Source organism: Lissotriton helveticus, chromosome 12, assembly GCF_964261635.1.
Source record: "Lissotriton helveticus chromosome 12, aLisHel1.1, whole genome shotgun sequence".
Lineage (NCBI taxonomy): Eukaryota > Metazoa > Chordata > Amphibia > Caudata > Salamandridae > Lissotriton > Lissotriton helveticus.
In genome coordinates, this window is record NC_136073.1 from 73,181,673 (window position 1) to 73,209,619 (window position 27,947).

The 27,947-nt window shown below is 47.8% G+C and overlaps 1 protein-coding gene across 2 annotated transcripts in view; it reads right to left on the reverse strand.

The window, feature by feature from the left end:
- The window catches only part of DNAH2 (dynein axonemal heavy chain 2), a 3,497,426-nt gene that overhangs the window by 2,074,882 nt on the left and 1,394,597 nt on the right, over positions 1–27,947 (reverse strand). The window lies entirely within an intron of this gene.

A 27,947-nucleotide genomic window follows, 5' to 3' on the forward strand; every position in this document is an offset into this window, starting at 1 on the left:
AGGTTGACGACTTAGCTCTAGTAGAATGAGTCCTTATACCCTCTGGAGGTTCCTTACCGGCCAAAGAGTAGCAGATCTTTATACAGAGGACGATCCATCTCGATAAAGTTCTTTTATGGACCGCTCTTCCTTTCTTGCAGCCAGCAAAGCCAATGAAGAGCTGGTCATCCAACCGACAGTCTTTAGTTCTGTCCAAGTAAAAAGACACCGCCCTCTTGGGGTCCAGACGGTGTAATCTCTCCTCCTCCTTGGAAGGGTGTGGGGGAGGATAAAAGGTAGGGAGGGTAATGGATTGACCGAAGTGGAAGGGAGTTACCACCTTAGGCAGAAAAGAAGCCCTGGTCCTAAGAACCATTCGATCAGCATGAATGGACAAGAAAAGGGGCTTGGAACTAAGAGCTTGAAGCTCACTTACCCTCCTTGCCGAGGTTATTGCAACGAGGAAAACTGTCTTAAGAGTCAAAAGCCTCATAGGACATTTGTGAAGAGGCTCAAAAGGAGCACCCATCAGAAAGGTCAAAACAAGATTTAAGTCCCACTGAGGCACAATAAAAGGAGTAGGAGGTAACTTATTTGTGAGGCCCTTCAAAAACCTTAAAACCACAGGAGATTTAAAAAGAGATGGCTGGTCAGGCAAGCAGAGAAATGCCGACAGCGCTGAAAGATAGCCCTTCACCGTGGCAACAGCAAGCCCCTGTTGCGCCAGAGAAAGGGCAAACTGGAGAACATCAGACAAATGGGCTCTCAAAGAGTCTATAGATTTCTCCCCACACCAAGCGATACATTTTGACCGCCTATAAGAATAGATGGACTTAGTGGAGTCACGCCTGGCTGACAAGATGACATCCACCACGTCAGGCAGGAGAGAAAAAGAACTCAGGTTGCCCCGTTCAATCACCAGGCATGAAGGTGTAAGGTCTGGAGGTGGGGGTGTAGAACCTGCCCCTCCATCTGGGAGAGGAGATCTGCCCTGTGAGGGAGACGGAGCGGCAGGTGAGAGGAGAGGTGGAGAAGGTCTGAGTACCACACCCTTCTTGGCCAATCCGGGGCGATCAATAGAACTTGGGCCCGGTCTTGGCGAATTTTCCTCAGAACCCGAGGAATCAAAGGTCTGGGAGGAAACGCGTAAAGGAGTTGCGAGTTCCAACTCAACTGAAACGCGTCCCCCAAGGCTCCTTGCATTGGATACTGGAGACTGCAGAATGACAGGCAGTGAGCATTCTCGCGAGTGGTGAACAGGTCCACCCGAGGAGTCCCCCACATCTGAAAGATGTCGTGAACAACGTCCGGGTGAAGCCTCCACTCGTGGTCGGCAGAGTACGGCCGACTGAGACTGTCCGCACGAACGTTCTGAACTCCGGCCAGATGATTTGCCATCAGACAAATCTGATGGTCCTGAACTCAGGACCAGAGACGCAGAGCCTCTCTGCAGAGACACTGCGACCCCACTCCTCCCTGCTTGTTGATGTACCACATCGCAGTCGTGTTGTCTGTCAGGACTTGAACCGACTGACCGCGAAGGGAAGGGAGGAAGGCCTTGAGCGCCAGACGTATCGCCCGCAACTCTAGAAGGTTGATATGAAGCAACCTTTCCTCTGGAGACCAAAGACCCTTGACCTCCAGATCCCCCAGATGAGCACCCCACCCTAGAGTGGATGCATCCGTTATTACTGTGGCCACCGATGAAGGAAGTTGAAAAGGCTTTCCTTGCGACAGATTGCCTTCCACGCTCCACCAAGACAGATCTGCTGCAGCTTCTCTGGAGATCCTCACTGACTCCCTGACATCTCCGTTGTGCTGATACCACTGCCTGCGGAGGCACCACTGGAGTGCCCTCATGTGCCAGCGTGCATGGTTGACCAACAGAATACAAGAAGCCATCAGACCGAGCAGGCGAAGAACCTTCAGGACTGGAACGACGGCTCCATTGTAGAACAAAGGAATCATTTCCTGTATGTCGCGAATCCTTTGAGGTGGAGGGAATGCACGACACGCAGTAGTGTCCAGTACCGCACCTATGAACAGGTTGTGCTGAGAGGGCACCAGGTGAGACTTGGGTACGTTTATCGAAAAACCTAACCTGTGCAACAACTGAGTTGTCTCTTGCAGATGATGGAGCACCTTCTCCGGCGACTCCACTTTGATCAGCCAGTCGTCCAGATACGGGAATACAGGTATCCCCGACCTCCTGAGATGTGCAGCCACTACTGCCATCACCTTGGTGAAGACTCGAGGCGCAGTAGTAAGACCAAACGGAAGGACCGCAAACTGGTAGTGTTGCGACCCAACCGTAAAACGGAGATACTTTCTGTGTGACTTCAAGATGGGAATATGAAAATACGCATCCTGCAAGTCGATCGACACCATCCAGTCTTCTTCTAGCAGCGCTTGAAGAACCTGTGCAAGAGTGAGCATCTTGAACTTTTCCTGTTTTAGGTAAAGGTTCAAGATCCTGAGATCCAGAATTGGCCGAAGCCTGCCATCCTTTTTGGGGATCAGGAAATACCGGGAGTAGCACCCCTGACCCCTTTCCTGCTCCGGAACCACCTCTATCGCACCTTTTCTGAACAGCGCCAGGACTTCTTCCTGCAGGAGAAGCAGGTGGTCCTCCGAACAATAACCCTGGCAAGGAGGGTAATTTGGAGGAAACTCCCGAAAGGGAAGAGCATATCCATTCCCCACGAGATTGAGAACCCAAAGATCCGATGTTATCTATTCCCAATCTCGTAGGAAATGGGTAAGCCGGCCCCCCACTGGGCCCACATGATCCGGAATGGCGGATCTAGGGCTGCTTTGCTGCGTTGGCAGGGGGTTGGGAAGGGGAAGAGGAAGAGGAGGAGGAGGCTTGACGGCCTCGAGAACGGCCTCTTAGCTTGCCCCTATAAGACCTGTACAGCGTGTTCTGCTGCTGCTGTGGCTGCTGCTGCGTTGATTTGTAGGATCGAAAGGAAGACCTGCTAAATCCCCTAGTACGCCTTCCAAAAGTGCCCCTGGACTGAAGGCCAAATGACTTGGCTGTCGCTCTGCTGTCCTTAAAACGTTCGAAAGCAGTGTCTGCTTTCTTGCCAAACAAGCCAGATCCATCGAAAGGGAGATCCAACAATGTAGATTGGAAATCTGAAGAAAATTCACTAGACTTCAGCCATGCAGCTCTCCTCATAGCCACAGAAGAGCCCATGATACCTGCCACAGAGTCTGCCGTGTCTAACCCATTCTGAATCACCTACCTTGCTGCAGCCTGAGTATCAGATATAACTTCTTGGAAGTCTTTTTTATCCTCCTCAGGTAATTTGGGTACCAACTGTTTAACAGTATCCATAAGGGCGTGAACATAACGACCCATCAGGCAGGTCGCATTGGTGGACTTTAGCGCCATACTAGCAGAGGAGAAAATCTTTTTAGCAGCCTGATCCTGCTTTCTCGACTCCTTTTCAGCTGGAACTTGAGGAAAAGCTCCTGCAGACCGTTTGGAACAGGCAGCCTGTACCACCAAACTCTCAGGCAGAGGGTGAGTGGATAAAATTCTGCGTCTTCTGGAGCAGTCCTGTACCTTCTGGCAACAGCTCTAGATACAGCTGGAGCTGATAAAGGTTTCTTCCAAACCTCTAAAATAGGATCTCTACGGGCATCATTAAAGGGCAGCAGTGGTTCAATCACCGATGAGGGAGATGAAGAACCTCCGTGAGTAGATTTGACTTGAACTCAGCAGAAGGTAAAGCAATGTTCAATAAACTTGCTGCTTTTTTAATTACCACGTGGTAAGGAGCCACATCTTTAGAGGGTTCGTCTGATACTGAAACCAAATCCCACTCAGGGGACAGTTCAAGACCACTGGCCACCGAAAGATCCTCATAAGGGTCATCAGGATCTTGTAGCTCACCCTCCTCCAAATACTCCTCACGATAACTCTCTTCTTCCATAAGCCTCTGGGCTTCATGCCTCGACCTCTGCTTGACTTTCGAAGCCGTTGGATCCACTGTCGACTACGTCGAAGCCGGAGCCGGCGCCGAGCCCGACGCCGGACGAGGAAGACTTCCACGACGTCGTTCGGGATGCGGCATCACAGATGATGGAATCGGCGTCGAAGGATTCGGTGTCATCGACTTCGGCGTCGATGGCTTCGGAGTCGAAGGCCTCGCCGGTGTCGGAAGATGCCAATGCGGCGCCGGAGCCGGTATAAATGGCATAAAAGGTGCAGGGGCATAGGTTTGGGGGGTACCCAGACCAAATGCCATCGGACCCGTGGGACCAACAGGCATCCCAGAGGGGTACATAGCCCTGGAGTAGATACCATACATCGCATTTAAAAAATGCGTCGGATCCTGACCTGGAGCCGGGAAGGCTGGGTACGAACCCCCAGGTGGCTCTTGAGGGCGTGGAGTGGATACGACGTCGACCTCCTCTTCAGGCTGGTGTACCGGAGTCGACAGACCTTCGGGTAACGGAGGCTCTCCCTCTCCAACTGTCTCCCCCTCACCTTCATCCTCCCGTTCCGGAGAATGGGATGGATCCGGAGATGGATTCGCTGTCTGTTTCGGTGAACCAGGCGAATTCGCATGCGACGCCGCACCTCCGGCGTCATGTTCTTCTGAAGCCGAAGATACCAGCTTCACCTGCGACTTCGGCTTAGAACCCGAGTCTTTCTTTGAACGATGTCGGGATTCATGAGACCTTTTCCTATGCTTCTTTTTCGAAGACCTCGAAGCATGGACCGATGACGAATCCGAACGCGACCTCGAGTGAGATCCTGACCTTGAGCGTCGAGTCCGCGATTTCGACTTCTTCTTCTCCTTACTTCCTTTAAGCTTTGCAACAGTAAGCTTAGCTTCTCTCTCCCGGAGGGCCTTAGGAGTCATCTTCTTACAGGATCGGCAGTCTTCGACATCGTGGTCGGAGCTAAGACACCACAAACAGCATTCATGTGGATCCGTAATGGACATAGTCTTGCCGCATTCCCCACAGGCCTTAAAACCTGTCTTCTTCGATGATGAAAGAGGAGATAAAGGAATAATAACAATGCAAAGTAACAAAGTTACAGTGAAAGCTACGGATGATCCCTAGAAAACCGTTAGCGTCGACGACGTGGAAAAAAGGGAACTGATTTCATCACGCCGGCGTGGGCCTATTATAGGCGTCGGTGACGTCAGCGGAGTCGCGAGCAATGCCGTGCCTCTATGAAGTCCGAGTCAACGTTGGCGCAAAGCTACGAAAAGAATTTCCGAATGTTGCTGACGCAGGGGATATTCACAAGGTGAGGAATCCACACGGCAGATGTATTTATCAGAAGCAACCCGACTCAGGAGTCACTGAGGAGGGGACAGAGGAGGAGGAGGAGGAGGGTAAGGCAGAGGAGGAGGTGGAGTACGGAGCCCTGCCAAGAGCCTCTGGATGGCAGAGTCAGCCAGGGCATTGAACAGGCTGCCATCAAACGGAAGGTCAATGAGTCGCTCCCGAATATTCTCAGGGAATACTCCATCCCGAAGCCAAGCATGGTGATGGAGAGCGACCGAGGAAGCCGAGGCCCGGCCCTGCACCTCCAGGATGTACGGAGTGGAGAATAAATGCCGCAAGCTCCCGGCCATCCAACGCATGATGCCTTAAGTTCACCATCCCAGAGACTCAGCCGAGTCGCACAAACAGGAGGAGGCCTGAGCCAGCACACAAAAGGTGTTCAGGGCCCATAGGGCAGCGCTGGTCGAGGCGAACATGTTGTGCCCCCAAGAGTCCAGCCAGAGGGCCCCTCGGGATGGTGGAGTCAACAGCAGCGGCAGGGAGGGCAAAGCAGTCCGCAAAAGAGGACTGGAGGCAGAGGGGTGGAGGGAAAGGCACGCCGGGTCATGCGGCGCCGGGAGGTGCCAGTGCAGAAGATGTTGAGGCACCGGGTCCCCTGAGGTAGGATGCCTCCAAGCCCCCGTCAAGGAAGAAAGGAGGGAATCTTCAAAGGGAAGTAAGATTTCCCTACCACCAGTGCCCTGGTGGAGGACCTCCAATAGATGGTCTGCAGGAAAGTGAGCCACCGGGTCACCCATACGCAGGATGCACACAGCCGTGGACACCGCGTGAGCGAAGGCCTCACCCGCCTCCGTAGGGCCCCGCGGTGGAGAAAGCAGCTCCTCTGTGGGAGACGGCAGCAAACTAAGGCGGCCGTCCCCGAGGCCAAGTGGGATGGGCAAGTGCCAGACCTGGAAGTCAGAAGTATCCGAAGAATGAGGGACCTGCTGCTCTTCCGACGAACACCTCTGCCTGAGAAAGGGCGGGGAGACGCCCTTCGAAGCCGGTGAAAAAGACACCACACGGCGACCATTCTCCGGGGAGGACGACACCAATATACAGCTGCCTCCGGAGAAGAAGGAGCATCCGAGGACGAATCCACAGTTCGACCCCTGCGCGGAGCCTGAGGCGGGTTGTCGGCACCATCCGGCGTCGCCGGACAAGGTTCCTCCAAGTCACTGCGCAACAGAGACCGGAGTAGAGCTGGAGTCGACCCGGCCCCGGAGCTCCGCTGGAATGGCCCCCCCCCAAGGAACGAGACAGGCCTAGGGAGTACAAGAAGCCCTTCGCCAGCCTGGCCCAGAATGAGGCAGAGATCGCTCTATAACCCACGTGGCGTTGCCAGAGAAGATCCAACCTCCGACTCGCCCTCCGTCGAGGCAGCCGCCTGTGGGGAGGGACGAGAGGGGCCCGGAGAGGGATCCTCACCCGGCCTCGACCCGGACCATGACGAGGAGGGTTCACCCACCCCTGTGGCTCCGCACGGTCCAGCTGCTGCCGGTGCCATAACGGCATCTCCTCGGCCTTAGACAGGACCACCTTGTCAAAGGACCGAGAGGGGCTCGGGGATGCGTCCCGAGCCCCGGTGACCCCCCGCGACACCACAGGGACTCTTGCAGGAGTTTGCGGCAAGCCAGAGACGCCGTGGCCTAAAGGAGGTGCCCCAGAGGAGCCGCACCCCAACAGCACCACATCCTCCAAGCCTGGATACGAACGATTCAGCACCGGCGCCACCAGCGGTGCCGCGGAGTGCCCTGCGCAAGGCGAGGGTCTGCCGACGCCCCAAGAAGGGAAGGAGTGGGAGACGTCAGCGAGGCCCGCAAAGCCACCGCGTAGGTCTGCATTTGGACTCTCGATGCCCCAACACCAGAAAACGGTGGATAGGACGACACGCGGGGCCGCATCACCCGTGGAGAGTCCATGTCAGCAGGCCGGAAACCATCTCCCGGGGACAATCTGCGACACTTACCCACCGGGGAGCGACGCTCACGTGACATCGGAGAAGGACGAGGACAACGACCACGGCCGTACCTGAAGCCATCCGCCGAAGCAGACTGAGGGGAAGACGTCGACCTGGAGAGGCGCCAAGAGATGTTTCATGCGGCGCTCCTGCCGCGACTTCGGCTTCAACTGTTGACAGGCCACCCAGTCAGTGGTGCGGGGATCCTCCCCCAAACACAATATACAAATGAGGTGCGGGTCCGTCGCTGACATAAGACACCCACAAAATTTACAAGTTTTAAAGCCCAAAGGCATTCGCACACTGTTCCACCAAAATAAATGGAGAAAAAAGGGCCCGAAACAGGCCCGTAGCAAGGACCGGATCCGCGTTGCACGTGGAAAAGGAAAAAACTGACATAGGCGTGCCGGGACGGGTCTTATGTGGACTCGCTGACGTCACGTGCGCGGATGATGTCTGGGGGGAGTCGCGTGATGTCGTCCCGCCCCCGGCGCGCAGGGATGCTGTGGCAAAAAAGTTTCCGGATCCAGTCTCATGCCTGTGAGTAATTCTATGTGAAGGAATCTGCGGCTAGTAGTCTCTTTCAGATAAAAATGTTACTTGCCTTCAGCAACACTCTTTCTGGTGCACATTATATATAAATGCAGATTTCTAACATTTAGAATATTCCCCAACTGGTTCTGGAAATTTTGATCGTAGTGATCCCATACAGCGCTATGTGGTGCCATTTAGCTCTGTATTGACTCCCAACATCCCATAAAGTGTCAGAGCAGTGCCAAATTAAGCGCCACCACAGCGCACTGACATCAGTTTCGTGCTTGGCTCTTTAAACGCCCTCTGACACAGAGCACAAACAATTTTCAGTACCAGCGTGCAGGTCTCTAAGTTAGACCCTTTTTAGAAAGTAAAATGGAAGTGAGGAATGTGTGATAAGATAAGAATATCCACTAGAAAATGTGTTTTCAAAGGTAAGTAACGTGTCCTTTTGATGGATACTTCTAACAAGAGATTCCTTGGCTTTAGAATAGATAGCAAAGCAGGACTTACCATAGGTGTAGGGTGTGTGGAGTAAAAACACATATCAAAAAGTAAAACATTACTTGAAATGTATTCTGCATATTTGGTATTTCTGGATTCATGAAGACAGCAATGTTGTGCATATAAATCTTTACAGCTCGGTTAATGTTAGGGCTTATTTCAGTATCAATAATATTTAATATTATTTCAATATCCTTCTTCAGTTTGACTAGTCTTGATAACCGGTCAATATCCAGTGCAATAGCAGGGTTGCTATTGGGCAATCAACACTTACTTGGAGAGTTGTCCAAGCAATTTCCTTCCATACCTAATTCAGCAGAGGCGTCTTGGTATATTGACTTCACTGTACATTACAGCAAATGAAAAAGTCCAGTTAACTAAATCAAAAGCTTTTTCTACAGCAAAAAAAAATACCTATCAAAAGGTAGAAAAGGTGGAGGACCTGTATTTCCTGCATACTAAATTCCTCCTCACATAAAATGAGCATTTGCCAAAAGTAAGTTAACAGGGAGAAACCCTGTTTGGTTACATTTAAGCCATCATGCCAGACATTCCTGAAGCTATTAGTTTCATATATATATCTTTTAATCCAAATTCCATAAGGTTACTGGATGATATAAGCTGCAGTTAGCATAGTCTTTGCCTAGTTTAGGGAAATATTAGTTTCCTCTTTTTTAAAGGATGTGTGGAATATAGACTTATTCATCAGGCTGTTGAATAATTTAATTTCCAGTACTAGATATTTTCCAAGGAGCTTATAGAATTGTATTAATCTGGTAGAGACTATCTAGCCACAGATTCCGTACCTTAGAATAACCTCCAGACATCAGACTGCCCCTTTATGCACCAGCTTGGCCCAGAGTTGGAATCGTAGGCGTCGTCCGTGTCATTCTAGGTGCCTATATACACGCGATTCCTGCATGCTGACCTCAGTTTTCTGACTACATTCCGCTCCTTAGGCACAGATCCATACTGAGGTATTGTGACAAGTGTGCCAAAGTGAGTTCCAGGGATAATGGGATGATCTACAAGAAATCTGCAGGTAGATAGAGCCTCTACCAGATAAGGTGTTACCAAAGTTAAGTAACTTGTTCATCTGAAAGAGACTTCTAGCCGCAGATTCCTTATCTTAGAATAGATACCCAAACAATACTGCCCCAGAGGAGGATGTGCAAATTGGTTAGACTAGAAATTCCTGAAGGACCGAAAGGGTGAAATGCTGGACCTGACTGTCAAGACAGTATTGTTTGGCAAACCTGTGCAGCAATGCCTACAAGGCTTTCTGACATATGTCTAGGACTGGGACTCTGCAAGCAAGCGCCATGGTTGCAGCTTTAGATCTGGTGGAGCAAGCTAACAAGTACTAAGTGGGTTGCTTCTTGGCTAGTGCGTAGCAGATTTTGATTCAGAGTGCAAACCATGAATGGTTCTCTTTTACACAGAGCTCCCTTTTTTGCTCCAGCAACCCCAATAAAAAGTTGATAGTCCTTTTTGATGTCTTAGGTATGATCATTCCAGAACGATAACACTCTTTTTGGATATAGGCGGTGGAGTCTCTCCTTTTCCTTGGAAGGGTGGGTTGAGGCAAAGAAGGCCATCAGTGTGATGTTCTGGCTGATTTGAAAGGGTATCACAATTGGTTGAGGAAGAACAATTGTTACTTACCTGTAAACAGGTGGTTCTCCAGTATTGGTGTCTTTCATAGATTTGCATGCTTGAATATTCCCCGTCGTCGAAGTGGGAGCCTCACGGTAAATAAAATAGCAATAAACTCCCAATAAAATATGTATGTAAAAACATAACACAAATTCCTACACCAGAAATAATTATAAGAACCAAGTTAGCATTCACACATAGAAATACATGGAGAGAGAAAAACTTTTATAACATATCCATGTCATTGTGTTAGTCCAAACTACAGCCAATCAGGCGCAAGCACCCTTCCCGAACCTTCTCCTCAGAGGCTCAGGCCCTCAGATTTTTGTAGCACAGGAGTGACAAAAAGAGTCTAGGAGGAGAAACGAGCCTCTGAGGGGAGCGGGTGGGTCGCATGTGAATCTATGAAAGACACCAATACTGGAGAACCACCTGTTTACAGGTAAGTAACAATTGTTCTTCTCCAGTATTAGGGTGTCTTTCATAGATTCACATGCTTGAATAGAATAGTGAGCTGGCTGCAAGAGCAAAATCAGCAATGCATAGGCATGAAGATGCAAAAATAGCATAGCAAAGCCAGGTAGGAATGATAATCATAATAATAACAATATCATCACATAAACCCTAAAGGTGGAGGGTAGAAAGCAGAGGCTCACCTTAGTTAAAAATATTGCGAAACACTGCTTGGCCCACTGCCGTATTGGCTTCGTTGATCGTTTCAAGGCAGTAATGTCTCGTGAAAGTGTGCCTGCTGGACCACGTAGCTGCTCGGCATATTTGGTGAATCGGCACACCAGCAAACAGGGCAGTAGAGGATGACATCGCCCTGGTGGAGTGAGCTCTCACTGAGGATTGAAGAGGTTTGCCAGCTTTCTGATGACAGAAAGAAACTGCTGAAGAAATCCAACGTGCAATAGTTGGCTTGGTAACAGAACGCCCTTTGCGCATGCGTCCGTAAGCCACGAACAGCTGATCAGATTTGCGAAAGTGTGCCGTCCAGTCGATGTAAAATTTAAGGCATCGTTTAACGTCCAGTGAATGCAAACGTTGCTCCGCTGGAGATTGAGGATTGGGGAAGAAAGTCTTTAAGAAAACAGGTTCATTGAGGTGAAAGTCAGTGGGCACTTTAGGCATGAAAGCCGGGTTGGTGCGAAGCACAACACAGTCCAATTTGAATTGGAGGAAAGGAGGTTTAATGGTAAAGGCGTGAATATCACCCACGCGACGTGAAGAGGTCAAAGCAAGGACAAGGGCCACCTTCCAAATCAAAAATTTTAAATCCGCTTTGTGAATGGGCTCGAATAGCGCCTTCATCAATTGCGCCAAAACAATATTGAGATGCCAGGTAGGAGGAGGACGCCAAATGGGCGGAAACTTCCTGAACAGTCCCTTGAAAAATTGACGAATGACTCTGGAAGAGCAGAGAGAGGAGGAGCCATCCTTCTGGAAGCGAGAGATTGCCGCCAAGAAAACCTTCAAAGTGGAGTGGGAAACTCCTGATTCTGCTAGCTGTAGAAAGAACGGCAGTAACTGAGCCGGAGTGGAATGAACCGGATGGATGTTGGCAGCTGCGCACCAGTGACAGAATCTTTTCCACTTTAGTTTGTAAGTCTTTATTGTAGATGGAGCTCTGGCATTGGTAAGAATGTCCCTGCATGTTGGCGGAATGTTCAAATGGGCAAATTCAAGGTGCTCAGGTTCCAGGCCGATAATTTGAGAGAGGAGGGGTCCGGATGACAGATCTGACCCTCGTCCATCGTGAGGAGATCCGCTCGAGGATGAAGGAGAATGGGTTCGCACTATGAGAGAAGCAGCAGTTCCTAGAACCACGCTTGTTGAGGCCACCTGGGAGCGATCAGGAGAATGTGGCACAGCTGTCTCTGCATCTTCCATAACGCCAGAACCAGTGGAATCGGCGGAAAAGCGTAGGCGAATAGATCGCACCAGTCCATCTAAAGGGCATTCCCGGACGATTCTGGATGGGGAAGCCAACTTGCAAAGGACGGGCATTTCCGGTTCACAGGGCTCGCAAAGAGATCTATGTGCGGACGACCCCAACACCGAAAGATGAAGTCCAGAGTCGGCTGATGCAGCTCCCAATCGTGAGTCGAGGATGCAGGCTTGCTGAGGGCATCCGCCAGGATGTTGGAGATGCCTGGTAGGTGAACTGCTGTGAGGGTAACGTGGTGCCGAAGTGCCCAATCCCAAATACTCTGTGCCAGTCGAGACAGAAGAGGAGATTTGGTGCCGCCCTTCTTGTTTACGTTAGTGCATACTGGTGGTATTGTCGGCTTGGATGAGCACCGATTCTCCCTGGATCAGAAGATGGAACGATTTGAGTGCCAGGAAGATGGCCATCAACTCTAGACTGTTGATGTGCAAGGAGCGTTCAGACAGAGTCCATTTGCCCTTTATGGACAACACTTAAAGGTGTGCGCCCCATCCTTCCAAGAAGGCATCCGTGGTCAAAATGAGTTCCGGAGCGGTGGTGAGGAAAGAAGTCCCGGCAGCCACGTTAAACGGTTGCACCCACCACTGGAGAGCCAACCTCATTCGAGCGGTCACTAGGACCAGATTGTTGAAAGAGTCGGTGACCTGACGCCACTGTCTTTCCAATTCTTCCTGAATGGGGCGACTCTTGAGCCTGCAATTTGGGATCAGAGAGATGCACGAGGACGCCGTCCCCAGAAATGACTTCAATATACAAACTGAAACTGACTCTTTTGAACAAATAAGAGCCACCAAGTGAAGAATCCGCAGCTGACGCTCGTGAGACACGAATGCCTTGGCTAGTGACATATCCAGAATGGCGCCTAGAAAGGTTCTGCAGGGAGCTGGGTCGACCTGAGACTTTTTGGCATTGATGGAAAGACCGAGGGAGTGAAATAAGGTCTGACAGAGTTGAGTGTCCCGAGACAGCTGACTGCGAGATTGCGACTTGATGAGACAATCGTCTAGGTATGGAAAAATGTGAACGCCCTGTAGACGCAGGTAAGCCATCACTGGAGCCAAGACCTTTGTGAAGACACGAGGAGCGGAGCGCAGGCCGAAAGGCAGCACCCTGAACTGAAAGTCTCTCCGCCCTACCCGGAAACGCAAATACTTCCGGTGCTGTGGAAGAATTGGCACATATAAATAAGCGTCCTGGAGGTCGATGGTGGTCATGAAGTCGTCCTTGGAGAGAAGACGTAGGATCTCCACCAGCGTGAGCATGCGAAAGGACTGGCACTTTAGATATTTGTTCAGTGCCCGTAAATCAAGGATTGGACGCCAGTCGCCTGTCTTTTTGAGGATGAGGACAAACCGGGGAATAGAATCCCATCCCTTCCTGAGACTTGGGAACCACTTCGATGGCACCTTCTTGAATCATGATGCGAATCTGCTGGAAAAGTTCTTTGAGGTGCGCTGGAGGCGGACCAGTCGCAGGAGTGTGAGGAGGAAACTTGACGAACTCCAAGGCATGGCCCTTTGATACAATGTCCAGCACCCAACGGTCCGAGGTGATTGAGGACCATTGAGAAAAGAACAGGGAGATTTGACCTCCAACTCTGAGCGGGGAAGGCAAGTCATTGCCTCTTGGAAGCGGAGCCTCTATAGGAAGACTTTCCTCGGTATGATTTGGAAGACTGCTGACGAGAGGACTGTTGTGGCTGGGAGGAATACCACTGATTTCCTTGACCGTAGGAGCGGTACTGACTGGATCCGCCACGAAAAGAAGAGGTGGTCCCGCATCCGCGCGCACCACGAAAAGGCTGTTTGAGGAACTGCAAAGTGCCCAAGAAACTAGCTGTTTCAGTATCCTTCTTCATCGTCTGCAGTGCTTCATCGACGTGTTGACCAAAGAGCGACTCGCCGTCATAAGGCATGTCAAGAATTTTCTCCTGAACCTCCTGGCAAAAAGAGATAGAACGAAGCCAACGTCGCAGAACAGCTAACCCCCGCAAGCTGATGGAAGCCAGTGCAGGAGATATCCACAGAGCAGTCTATGATCTCTTCTGACGCTCTCTCCCACTCCTGAAGAATCTTTAGAGCCTCCGCCCTGGAGGACTCAGGAATGAGGGCAACAAAGGCAGACATGTCAGACAACATCTGGTGGTCGTAGCGTCCCAGTATGGCCAGAGCATTTGCGGCCCTCACAGTAGTGGAAGCCATAGTAGAACATTTCCGCCCAATAGCATTGAGGCGACGACCTTCGCGATCAGGACGAGCAGTAATTGGGGAAGATGGGTTTCTGGAACGGTGCTGGGCGGCCTGGGTGACCACGGAATCTGGCTTAGGTTGCGCCACCAGGCAAGCTGGAGAACCCTGGGGCGCCCTATACTTCTTCTCCAAACGAGGTAGTTGTGCCTGGATGGAATTCGGCGTTTGCATCAACTTGACACCCTCATTCCAAATGAAGTCGATGATGGGGACTGTCCGGACCTGTTTGAAAGGTTGACTTTTAAAGTGGTAAAGAAAACAGTCTTCGTCCCTTTGGACCATAGAAAGTTTAAATCGGAGCGTCGCTCTATCTATAAGCTGGTGAAAGCTTGCGATGTCAACAGGAGGGGAATCACCTGGAGTCGCAGGAGGCGGGGACAGTGTTTGGATTTGATAATCGTCCCAATCTTGCATATTGCCATCATCATCATCGTCATCCTGAAGCTCGCCGTCCTCTTGCTCTGGGCAAGCATCATCATCATCATCTTCATACACCGTAGCGTGGACCTGAATAGAGGCCTTATCCAGGGCAGATGGCGTTGCTGGTTGCGGCAGCAGAACAGCAGCCGGAGCTGCTGCAGGTGCGGCGCTGTAGGCAGAGGAGAGCCATGGCGAGATGGCGGAAAACCCCTGTTGTAATCCTCCAACATATATTGGAGATTGGAAATGAGGGAAAGTGGTAGTGTCGCAGTAGGAACCTGAGTAGAAGGTTCCTACTCCTGGAAATACGAATCCTCATGATCATCCCCATAGTCTTGACATTTTACGACCAGTTCAGAAGGGCTTCGTGCTGCCTGTAAGTGATCATCCTTGTCTTCCTCAGAACCGGAGTCCTGCTCAGAACCTGTCGCAAACAGGGGTGATGGGGGCTGCGTGTCACCTGGAATGGTGAGCTGGTCCAAAGGCACCTGGCGACGTTGGTGCAGAGGGTAAACGGTGGAAGAACCAGACCCGGATGAAGGAAGTGGCACCAGACGCAAAGATGCGAAGGATGACGATACCACCGTCGACTGAGCTGCCGCAGACGAGGCCGTCATCGATGAAGCAGCCGTCGACGGTACAGCCGATGACGAGGAGGCACTCTTCACAACCCTCGTCGACGAAGATCCTGATGACGACGAGAGACCCTTCTTCGACGTCGAGGCGATAGGGATCGTCGACGAGACAGTCTTAAAACTGAGGCATACCTTCGTCGACACAGACGACGACGAGCCAGAAGCCGAAGTTGTCGTCGACGAGCCGGACACGGCAGATCTCGTCGTCGGGACGATCGTCGACGCTCCCGTTGACAATTTTGCATGTTTTTTTATATGAACATGCCTAGAAGAAGCCGTAGACGCCTGAGAGTCAGATCTCGGGGGCGTAGGCGTAGCAGGAGGAGGTGGAGACATCGCAGGAGCCTTCATGAGTGAAAGTTTCTTCTTCTTCAAGAAGGGAGATGGCAAATCCGGCACACTGCTACGCTTTGAGGCGGCTTTTGAAGTACCTGACACCAGGCTTTCTGCGTCAGAAAGAGCTGAATCCTTGTCTTTCAATCTTTGTAACCAAAGGAGGAGACAACCCTCCCTATCTTTAAGGGTTTTGGTGGGAAAAGTCCTGCAAATCTTGCATTTGCCTACCTCATGGTCAGGATAGAGGCAGTATATACACTTCTTGTGGGGGTCCTCAGAGTAGAGCCGCAACTTCCCACAAGAAGAACAAGGTCTAAACAAAGACTTTTTACTTGAAGACATTGTTGAAAACACTGGAAACCAGAAGAAAGTAGAAAACTGAGCAGAGCTCAGGGAAACTCTCTTCACACGGCGTGCGGTAGAAAATCTGAGGGCCTGAGCCTCTGAGGAGAAGGTTCTGGAGTGGTCCTTGCGCCTGATTGGCTGTAGTTTGGACTAACACAATGACATGGATATGTTATAAAAACAAATTCTCTCTCCATGTATTCCTATGTGTGAATGCTAACCTGGTACTCATAATTATTTCTGGTGTGGAAATTTATGTGTTATGTTTTTACATACATATTTTATTGGGATTTTATTGCTATTTTATTTACCTGGGGCTCCCACTTCAACGACTGGGAACATTTAAGCATGTGAATCTATGAAAGACACCCTAATACGGGAGAATCAGGCTCGGGTCCGATGACCAGTTTGTTTGGAAAGAAAGTGGTATATGTAGGGTTGACTGAGAGGGCCTGCAGTTCGCTAAACAATTCTGGCGAATATAATAGCCACTAGGAAAACAGCTTTGATGGTGAGCAATCTAAGAGTACAACTGTGCATGGGCTCAAATGGCGAACACATCAGAAAGGTTAGGACTATATTAAGGTCCCATTGGGGCATAATGAAATGTGTTTGGGGGAACAGTGGAATACATTTTTCAGAAACCATATCATAACAAGTGACTTGAAAAGAAAGGTTGAACTGGTGACAGCAAGAAAGCAGAGATGGCTGAAGGGTACCCTTTAACTGTGCCCAAAGCAAGGCCTTGCCAGACGGATACAATGCAAACAAAAGAGCTTCGGACAAGTGGGCAGGCCATGGTTCAATCAATTTAGCTGTACAACAAGCCACAAATTTATCCCATTGGCAGCCATATACAGTCTTTGTCGAAAGACGCCAAGTTGCTAATATGATGTCACACACTTCATGAGGCGCATGCATGCAAGTGGAGAGTATGCATGATCAGAAGCACAACTCTGCCTTGCTACTATGACCGGAGATTCTCCCAAAGAGGCAGCCTGATCGGAGAAGTGAGACTCCTGCCTAGGCGTTCAGGATCCTAAACTCTCTGTGCCAAGTCCAGGGCCACTAAGATGACTTGGGCCTGGTAGGCTCCGATCTTCTTAAGAACTAGGGCAGGAGGGGTATCGGTGGAAAAGTGTACAGAATTCCTGAGCGCATGCAATACAAAATGTGTCTCCTAGAATGAGCCACCTTGAAACTCCATTCTGCAGAAGTGCTGACATTGTTGTTCTCAGCAGTGATGAACAGATCTAACCAAGGTTCTCCACAGTCACGAAAGAGACCTTGTACAACTTTTGGGTGAAGATGCCATTTTGATCCATCGATGGCAGAGTTTGTCCTGCCAGGCGCCGTGCGACCAAGAAAATGTCTTAACATTCCAGCCATGTTCAGAGGTGCAGAGACTCCTGGCACATAGCCCCCCCCCAGCCCCTCCGCCCTGTTGGCTGCAATACCATATGGCTGTGGTGTTGTCTATGAACACCTGAACCAGCCTCCCCGTGATGGATGGAAGGAAGGGTTTTAATGCCAAGAGTGTCTCTATCAACTCCAATAGGTTGATGAGGAGCTGAGACTCCGCAGGAGACCAGAGTACTTTGATCTCCACCTCTCCCAGATGGCCTTTCCTTTTTTTTTGTCCTCATACTGCCAAAACTCTTGATGGAATTCCTCCAATCACTCCATGCCTACCTTTGCCAGCCGTTGGGGGAGGCAGATGGAGAGAGAGAGAGCTTTCCCTCCAAGATAATACCGATTACCTCCTCCCACTCCTGTTCACATTTCTGGGGGTCCCCTGGATGTTACTTAGGAGGCCAGGTCCGACGGTGTATTGGCTTAATCATTGGACCTTCTTTCCTTCTACCTCCAGTTTAATAAAGCTGCCCAGATCTTAATTTTGCTTCTTTGATCCCAAGCCATATCTGATTCGGTAGTGTAGATAATGTTCTTCAAACATTCGGCAAAGGTCGGGGGATTTCTGATTTCCAGACCCTACAGATTTCCCTCATTGCAAGGATTATCACGTAAAATATGAAATTAGATACAAGTGCATTCACATGATAGTCATTCGATAGACCGAAGAAAATCAAACTGGTACTTACTTCCGTCGGTCTTTCCAACACAGCTTCCAGAAATTCACATACCTCCATCCAGTAGGATTTAATTCTTGGACATTCCATGAACATATGAATATCATCTGCTGCTGGATACTTGCACCTGGAGTAGCTATATACATTCCCTTTCACCTTAGATAACTTTTTTGGAGACCAATAAACTCTGTAGGCAGTGTACAGGTGATTCCTCCTAAGTGCAGCTGGTTTAACTAGAGCCTGCAACTTAACAAACGAATCAGACCATATTTTATAAACATACGTTTCACTTTCTCCATATTCTTTGCCCTATAATCTTATAACTTCAGACTCCTTGTACTCAGCGTCCAATAAGGCCCAATACCATAACGAGACTTACTTTTTCCATATGCCCGTTCTAGTAACTAGATCCACTTTCGAGTTTACCTCATCCTCATGCCAATTCTGCATCGCCCACCAAGAGGATATCTGATAAAACTTAAACCTCGCCAAAGTTCCTCGGGATAACCTGCTAAACGCCTCCCAACTCATAAGCTTAAAATCCTCTTGCAGGTCACACCAGCATCTTACACCCCCCATTTTTAGAGGCTGACTGAGTTGGTCTTGTAAGCAGTCCGGAGTACCGGGGGAGTCCCAGACTGGGGCCCGGTGCTGCATAGTATGCAATTTTCATCCTTCTTCTTATATGCATCCAAGTCTTTAAAGCAGCTCCCAAGATCTTTAGCCTAACTTTTTTATAGAACTTCAGATATCCATGCTTATATAAGAAAATTCCTGCCCTTGCACCACATCTTTTAACATGGCCTCAAACAGTAGACCTAATGATGATGAATCAGTTTTATTAGCCAACATCCTAAAAGTGGAAATCACAACAATATGTGAGTAGGTCTGGTAGTGCTAACCCGTCCACTGTAAGGCCTCTTCTTAATTTTTTCCAGGCTATTCTAGGCTTCTTCGTTGCCTAAATGAAGGTGCCTATTTTGCCCTGTAACTTAGCTATATCTTCTATCATGAATGACAAAGGGACTGAATTATATAGTAAGGTAATTTTTTGCAAGATTATCAATTTCACGAGATTAACCCTCCCATAGATATTTAGAGGGAGATTTGCCCATCGTGTAAGTAAACTGGCAACCTCTTTAGAAACCCTCCTCCAATTGTCTTTAGGAATATCCTCTAGTTTCTGCACTAACTGAACCCCTTTACTTAATTCCATTCAATTTTTTCAGTTTTTTCTTTATTGATTTTGTACCCTGAAACTTCACCAAATCTCTCTGCCTTCTCAATTAGTCGAGGTATTGCCTCTGCTGGGTTTGTTGTATATAGATGCAAATCATCTGCACAGAGAGCAAGTTTAAGTTCTAACTCTCACATTTTAAAGGGGTAAAAAACAGGATCCATCCTAAGCCAACTGACAAATGGCTCGATATACAGATTGAATAAAAGTGGTGACAAAGGGCACCCCTGCCTAATTCCCCTCTAAATATTAAACCAATCAGTCAGGGCACTGTTTACCAAGACCTTCGCCTTAGGGCTAGAATACAAACTCTTCATCGCTTGAACAAAGTTGTTAGGAAAACCACATCTTTTTAATGTCTCTCAGGGATATACCCAGTTAACCTGGTCAAAGGCTTTTGCAGCATCTATTGCTACTATCGTCAGAGGAGCCTTCTTAACTTCGGCCATATCTATGGCCCCCATTACCTGGAAGGTAAGCTCATTTAGCTGTCTCCCTGGTATAAAACCTCTCTGATCCGAGTGGACTACCGCCTTTATAACCTTTGCCACCTTCGCTGGCAATATGCCTGTAAAAACCATGCAATCTGAATTTAATAAAGATATTGGTCTATAGGACTCTATCATCTGTGGGTCTTTGTTAGGTTTTAGTATCAGGGTCACCGTGGCTTCCGCTCACGAACCTGGTGTATCTTCTCCCCCGATATAGATTTTATTAAACACATTTTTTTAAATTGGCACAACAATATCCAGAATGCCTACATAGAACTCAATTGGGAGCCCATCTGGGCCTGCGGCTTTTCCATTGACCATTGTTTTGCATTGTGCTCTGACTTCTTCTTCAGTGATACTAGCTTGCAAGAGTACCCTATATTCTTCTATCAACTGTGGGAGGGTAGTTAACTTTAACCGCTCCTGAGCTGCCTCTTGTCCTAATCTAATATCCTCCTTATACAGATCATTCATAAACGTTCTGGCCTCCTCACAAATGTTATCATCCTCATATAGTATGCCCCCTGACCCTCTTTGAATTAAATTCTTTATCAGGGTCCTTGCCCTATCCATTGTCATTTGAGATGTCATCAGTGATGTCACTGACCATGTCATGAATGATCTAATATGTGACATCATCAGCAGTGGATTGCGGGTGCGCGAAATATAGTTAGTACAACTAACTATATAGGAGCAATTTCAATGGTTTTGTATGAGTAAAATGTCCAGCTAACTATAACACCACTAAAACTTATAGTTTTTTGAGTGAATTTCAAAGGTTTTTTAAAAGCTAATTCCTAACTATATAACTCCTGAAACCTATGGTTTTTTCAGTGAATTTCAAAGGTTTTTTAAATGCTAATTCCTAACTATATAAGGCCTGAAACCTATGTTTTTTTCAGTGAATTTCAAAGGTTTTTTAAATGCTAATTCCTAACTATATAAGGCCTGAAACCTATGGTTTTTTCAGTGAATTTGCAAGGTTTTTTTAAATGCTAATTCCTAACTATATAAGGCTTGAAACCTATGTTTTTTTCAGTGAATTTCAAAGGTTTTTTAAATGCTAATTCCTAACTATATAAGGCCTGAAACCTATGTTTTTTTCAGTGAATTCGCAAGGTTTTTTAAATGCTAATTCCTAACTATATAAGGCCTGAAACCTATGGTTTTTTCATTGAATTCGCAAGGTTTTTTAAATGCTAATTCTATTAGCGGATAACGTTTTTATATATTAAAACGTTTTTTAAATCTCAAATGCCTGCTTTGCTAACAGAGTTTTTAAGCACAGGCTCTTTTGTCTCTGGTGGCCATCTTGGGAGACTGCATATCAGAATTTTTTTAATGAAATATAAGAGGATTTGAGAAGTCACTCAAAATGTGCCCTAATTTTTCTTTCTTCAGCACTATTCATAATTTCTATGGCAAAATGAACCCCCTCATTTTGTTCCTTTGCAAATTAAATATTTTAAGTGTTAACACTTTATTCCAGTCAAGATGACTTCAGGTGTGCCATACTTTTGTCATAAGTAAGACTGTTAGCGCTCTAGTTGTTCTTTAGAACACTCTGGGACATTCTGTCATTGGGCTATAGTTGGGCTACATCTGGCTGATATTTGGGCTACATTTGTTTTTTTTGTCTCTGGTGGCCATCTTTGGGCTACTTTGGGCTACATTGGGCTACATTTGGGCTCTAACATATATATAGCCCAATGTAGCCCAATATATATTTTTTCAAAGTTACTTTTCGTAAAAACCACTGGAGCACATATCTTGAGACATAGCAAAGGCACATCGGGCTACCAGTCCCTACAATTTTGCCAAGTTTGGTGGAAGACCATTCAGCCGTTCGGGCTAAAAGTGAGTCCAACCGCCCTATGGAAATTAACATGGGGAAAATACGTTATGGGACTCCCCTTTTATCTCGGCCCCCGCTTGACAAATCCCCCCCAAACTTTCAGGGAAGTACCGGAGCGCCCTGCGAGGCAAAGTTAAGGACATTTTCAGGAAGATTCCTCAACCGGCGCCAAAGTTATTCCCAATAGAATGTTGCGATTTCCCTATGGAAAACAATCCTAACTATATATACCTACTGGCTATCGCCAGTAGGTTATATATATATAAACTTTAAAAAAATATATATTATATATATATATCCCGCTGTTGTCCACACTGCATCCCTACTGCCCCCGACCCGCCTACCTGATGTGATTTTATATATATATATTTTTTTCAGTTTTATTTATCTATACATTTCTGTATTTGAACTAGTCTCGATCTACTCTACTTCTTCATTTGTGCCAAGAAAACATCTACTTCCTTGGGGGAGCTAAAGTTATACATCTTGTTTTGCAACATTATTTTTAACATGGACGGGAATTTCATTTGGACCTGGGCTCCTCGACTTCTCAACTCAGGCATTCTAGTTCAATGGTCCCACTGCCTTTGCGCCGTTCTCTTTCCAAGATCCGACCTGATTTGATAGTTGACCAAATCAAATTGTAGTGCAGTTTCTTTTAGGGATCTCCCCAACACCAATTCCTTAACTGCATAGATGAGGAAGATGATCAAGATTTTCCTTGGGGCTTTTCTAGCAGGGTGCATCTTGAAAGGGTCTCTATGAACTCTCTGAATCTCTTTGTTCAAATCAATATCCGGTCTGTCTTTCAGAATTCCCTCCCTGAGAATCTTACAAATAAATGCCTTTATATCTCCTTCTTCTGTACCTTCCGGAATTTTGAGGACTCTCAAGTTATTTCGTCTTTGCCTGCATCTCCAACCGCTCTAGGTCTTCCTGTAGAGTTTTATTTTGGATGTTTAATTTCTCTAGGTCTCTGGTGTTCCCTGATACGGCTTCCGAGAGGGTCTTAACTTCAGATTCCAGAACACCAGCTCGCAGGACCTCACATTTACCATGTATCCCTCTCTGATTAGCCTCGGAGACCACAAATTTTGAAAATAGATCTCCTCTTAGACTTAACAGAATTGATTCCAAATCGGGCTTGCCACCTTCTGCCCCTAGGGAAGTATCTGTTCTTCCTCTGTCCAAGGCACTGCCATTTCCCTGCACTAGTACTAACGCTGTATTGGGGAGGGATCCTGTAACAGGAGAGGGGTTTCCTTCATCCAGTGTCTCTTCTGCTCTACCCGGCATGCCTCCTTCTCTCCTCCATCATCCACCATTAATGGAGTATAGCGATTTTCTAAGAGAAGCTGGGGGAGTCTGCTGTACTCCTTGCTGTCCCCCTATAGAGGTCGCCACCTGCTCCATTATTTTAAAGTAGGATTTTAATGAGGGGGTGGTCTTAAATGGTAAGCTCGCTCTTAGCCTCCCTTCGCTTTTTACTCCCCCCCCCAGATTTTGTCACCTTTTTCTTAGAGGTAACTAGGAGTACTGATCCAACAGTTTTCCCCTCCACTGCTAGTTTTCCCCTATTTTCACCTCAAGTTGAGAGCACAACTGGTCTTCGGTGCAAGAAAAGTGAAAAGTCAACCTGACAAACATCCCTGTGTGCCATGCCTGCAACTAACTGCCTAGGGCGTAGGTAAGCCACCCCTCCAGCAGGGTGCACTAGACCACAGGTGAGGGTACAATTGCATGAACACTGTACCCCTACAGTGTCTAAATCCATTCTTAGACATAGTAAGTGCAGCAAAGCCATATAGAGTATATGGTTTGGGAGTCGGTCATTTTAAACTCCACAGCTCCATAATGGCTTTACTGAAAACTGGGAAGTTTGGTAGCAAACTTCTCAACACAATAAACCCACACTGATGCTAGTGTGGGACTGAATGTAAAAGGCACTCAGGAGACATCTTAGCGATGCCCCCAGAAAAACAACCAGTTCCGATGTGGTTCCTGAATGGCTGGCCACCATTTGCCACCATCAGACAGGTTTCTGAAACCCTGGGTAGAAAGCCTCCGCTCTCTGGGTCCAGAAACAAAGCCCATCCTGGGAAGAAGTGTCATGCCTCCTCCCCAAGGATGGGCTGGGTTCACAAAGGGGAAGCTTCAAAGGTCTGCCGCCTTTGTAAGCTGTCCATGCCTGTTTGCTTTCCCCAGCAACTGGCTCCCACCAGTTCTGACCTCCACTGTGGGAGGGAGAATCGGCAGGAAAACCGATCTAGGAGGAGATGTTTGCCCACCTTTGTTGACCCCACCTATCAAGTGTGGGAGAAGAGATGAAGCACACATCTCAGTCCCCTCCATCTTGAAGATGAGGGGACCCAGTCAATTAGGAAGGAACTCATACCCCCCTCCCACTGGAGGGTGGCATAATAGGGTGTGTAAACCCCAAGGAAGGGACCCATTGGTCCCGACATGCACACCCCTGTAATGCCCCTACATGTAGTATTTAGGGGAGACTCTGAACCTTTCCTCATTAAATTCAAGGAAGAAAGAAGAAGGACAGAAAAGCCATGCTAAACCAGGCAGAAAAGGACACCAACTGCTTTGGTCCCAGCCCTACCGGCCTATTCCGACTCCGACCTGAACACAGCGGAATCCCCCTTGTGTCAAGCACCCAGCAGCCCCCCAGAGCCCGGAGAATCTGCTCTGCATTTATCCCAAAGACTCTGTCTCCTGTGAGCATCAGACTTTCTCATCAAAGACTCCAAACCCAAACCCAAACCCCGGATCCAGGTGGCTCCGCGGTTCTGCACCACTCTGTATCGACGCCCGTGGCCCGAGTTCGAGTGGCCCAACTCCTTGAGGAGGTGATACTGAACTGGGATCTAGTGATACCCGACCTACATCAAGCTTCAAGCCAATACCTGCAGCCTCAATCTTAAGGGTACCCCTGACTGCGACTGGAGCTGCTAAGAAGACCCCACGCCAAAAGAGACCCCTGCACCCAACGCCCCTCAGCCTTGGGTGGCCAAACCGACAGTGTCCACGCATTCACAAGAACCGAACTTACCTCTCCAGCCCGTGGTTGCCTCCAGGAAGCCTCCCTGCCCGAGCCTGCTGCCTTTTCTTCGAACCGGAGATCTCCATTGCAAACCACAGGGCCCCAACCTCTTCTTGGCACTCTGCATCTGTTCAACCCCATACCACTGATTGGCCTGATCATAAGCAGCCCCTGACTGAAGGCCCGTTTAGCCTCATTGGCTAACATTAGGCCCCTATACTCTGCACCCAGCTTCCCCAGTGCCGCTGGTGATGCAATTTAAGTGCCCAACTGGACCTTGGGGAAGCCTGGTCCTAACTCCAAAACTCGTACTTACAGGCCGTTTACTTACCTGTAAACCGTTAACACTGTTTTTCCCATAAGAACCAAAGTTACAAACTTCTGTTCCCAAAAATTTGTTGACCCGTGTTTTGCATGAAAGAAAAGTAAATGTGTTTTAAACGCAAAAAAGTCTTACTTACCTTTGTATTGTATGATCCACGCTGTGATATCTAGGTATATCACCCTGAGTAGTTGATGGAATCCAAGAGCAAAGCAAAAGTAATCAAACATAATGTATATGTAATTTAAACTGTTTTAAAAGCAAATGCAAACCGGTACCAAGGCCTGCTTGCTTCTCGAAATAAAACATAAATATACCTTTTATACATAGCTAATAGGTCTGGATTTGGTCTCTGAGTGTGTGTAATCAGATCTTGATTAAGTGAATATAATAAATGCTTAACACATCCTCCTGATAAATCTAACTGCTCACCTTCACTACCACAAAATGAGCTGACTATCTAATTTAGCCTCTGCTATACCACTGGACTCTGTGCACACTATACCTTGTTTGGTATAGTATATTCAGAGCCAACTTCCTACACCACCATGAACTGCAGGTATTGCCTGTGGGCTAGCAGGATGGGAATATGGAAACGGGCATCCTGCAAGTCCAGTCTCCGGGATCTAGGGCAATCAGGATAGGACCTGAGCCAAAGTGAGCATTTTGAGCATATCCTTTTTCAGGAAGTAGTGGAGAGGATCTAGAATAGGACATAATCCTCTATCCTTTTTTTGGTACAGAGAATAGCAGGAAGAGAAACCACCGTCTACTTCTGATGTCTCTCTCGATCGCTCCTTTGGCCAAAAGAGCCTGTACTTCCTGTTGCAAGAGCAAAAGGTGGTCCTACGTCAGCCGATCTGAGGATGATGGAATGGACGGATGGATTTTCATAAAGGGTAGAGCATAACTTCGCTGAACAACCTGAAGCATCTATTTGTCCAAAGTTATTGTTTACCATTGAGGCAGTTTGTGCTGTATCCTGCCATCAACCGGCTGTCCATGATGTTGCGAGGAGCCGCATCCGTAACCACCAAAAGACTGAGGAGCATGGTTGCCGTGATTGATAGGGGTGAAAGGATGTGACTAGTAACCCCTACTATAACCACAAGAGGAGCAATAAATATAATGCAGCTGCTGTGGGGCCATGATGAGCCCTAAAAACATAGAAGTGGCACTGCTATCTTTAAAACGCTCAAGCGCAGAATCCTCCTTGTCGCCAAAAAGGTGAGCACCATCGAAGGGCATGTTCCTAAGGGATGCCTGGACAGGACATTCCCAAAAAATCCAGTTAACCTCAGCCAGGCATGGCACTTGAGCCCCACTGAATTGCTCTGCCTTGCGAGTCAGTCGTATCCAGTTCCAACCGTATGGTGACGTTTGCTGTGCCTCTGCCTTCAGGAATTGCTTGGCAGGGTATTGCTTTCTTCAAGACCACAGGCAGCACTTGCACAATCGAATCCCATACAATACAGGGGTATCAGCCCAATCAGCATGTGGTGTTTACTGATCATAGAGCAAGGCTGGTGGAAGAGAAAGTCCTTTTGCCTAAGATGTCTAGCCGCTTGGATCTCCTATAATGGTGTGGTAGGGAAAGCGCCAGGGTTAACTTTGGAAGTAGAGGCCTGGGCCACCAGGCTCTCAGGGATGGGGAGGTGGGTGAGGAAGGCACTGTCCCCAGGACAGGCACATTAAGGTTTAAAACATACAGGTTTTTTTGAAGACATATTCCAAATAAGAGGAGAAAAGAGGTACACCGGTCGAAGAGTTGACTAAAGTGTTGAGAAACTTCAGTCAAAATAGGTCCCCGCTGAAGGCGTGGAAAAGAAGGAACTATTTCTGCGAGCTGGGGTACCACCTATATAGGCACTGTGCATGTGGACGACACTGATGAGGAGCCGATCGACTGTACCTACTGGCGCAAAACGAACTGCTCAGAATTTGTTTTCCGGATCCAGTCTAACACTTGGAAATATTTTACGGTAAGGAATCTGTTAAGTCTTTAACAGATGGCATTAAATACTTCTACAGTAAAAGAAGCGGCTAAATGTTGTTCTACCATTTTTAATTGTTCTGTATTTCCCTATCTTAATGCTATTTAATTTTAATGTAAGTTTGATATTAACTTCTCCTGATATAATCAACCATAATACGAAAGGAAAACCTTAAAAATTGTAGCTGGTTTAGATACTAAGATATTTGTCACAGGATGTGTAACATGTGTCGCTTAGTCACCCATTTGTGTAAGTATAACTTTCCAAGCTATTTTGTCATCTTCCTTCAAAGCTTTTTGACACTGCTGAACAAGTTACTTATCATCGGTAATACATTATCTGGTAGAGACAGGATCTAGCCGCAGATTCCTTATTTTAGAATTCTCCGCCGGTGAGACTGGATCTGCACATTTTGTTTTCACAGCACGTACACATGCCAGCACTAGCGTTGCGCGACTCCCTATCGATGCTGTCCACCGGGTGTGACATTGACAGAGTCCATTTAACTCCCATGCCTACGCCAGTTTCTTCTGTGACTATTTTCTGAACTCGAAACGTGGAACCACATATAGTAACTGTCTATTGAAAAATGTGTTAAAACAAGAGACATTCATATGCTAAATAATTACTTAATTCCTCACCAAATTCAGTATATGAATATCATAACAAAATCCTTGATATGAAAGAGAACTCGTATATCCAATAATCACTGGATTCTCCCTCTTTTTCTTTTACGATGTGAAAAACCAACACAAATGAATTGAGACCCGAAGAAACCCAGTTCACAGAGCAGGGAGGATGTGGGTCATTAAAGAATCTTTGGTTAGATCCTGTCACTACCAGATAATGTGTTACCGAAGGTAAATAACTTGTTCATGTGATATAGACATCTAGCCTCAGATTCCTTACTTTAGAATCAAATGCCAAAGCCATACCATCCAGGGAGGATGGTCTGCAAAATGCAACCATGAAAAGTCTCTTACTAAAACTAACCTGGTCCAGAATGAGAGAAAGACTAGAAATGTAGAATAATGTAGGCGAGCAG